Genomic DNA, 312 nt, shown 5'->3' with positions numbered 1-312 from the left:
ACCACAGGTCGGGTGTCTGCTGAGGTTTGGGCAGGGTGGTGTGTCCCCTCTCGTCGTCCCTTCAGGCAGCCCCCAGGCATGGCTGGGGCTGGGCGGGGGGCACTGGGGCTGCTCCTTCCTTTGCTGCTGGTGTGCCACTGGGCTCCCTCCCGTGACAGCCCTAAAGGGGGGCTGCTCCCTCTCTGCCAGGACAGAGAGTGCCAGGGTGCTGCTGCAGCCCTTCTCACCCTCCTGTGGCCTGGCCCAGGCTCAGGGAGAGCACAGATCCCCCTTGTTCCAGCAAGAAAATAGAGGCTCAGAGCTCCACAGTCC

The sequence above is a fragment of the Buceros rhinoceros genome, unplaced genomic scaffold, assembly GCF_000710305.1.
Source record: "Buceros rhinoceros silvestris isolate BGI_N320 unplaced genomic scaffold, ASM71030v1 scaffold23207, whole genome shotgun sequence".
Lineage (NCBI taxonomy): Eukaryota > Metazoa > Chordata > Aves > Bucerotiformes > Bucerotidae > Buceros > Buceros rhinoceros.
Note: the sequence above shows the minus strand (reverse complement) of the source record.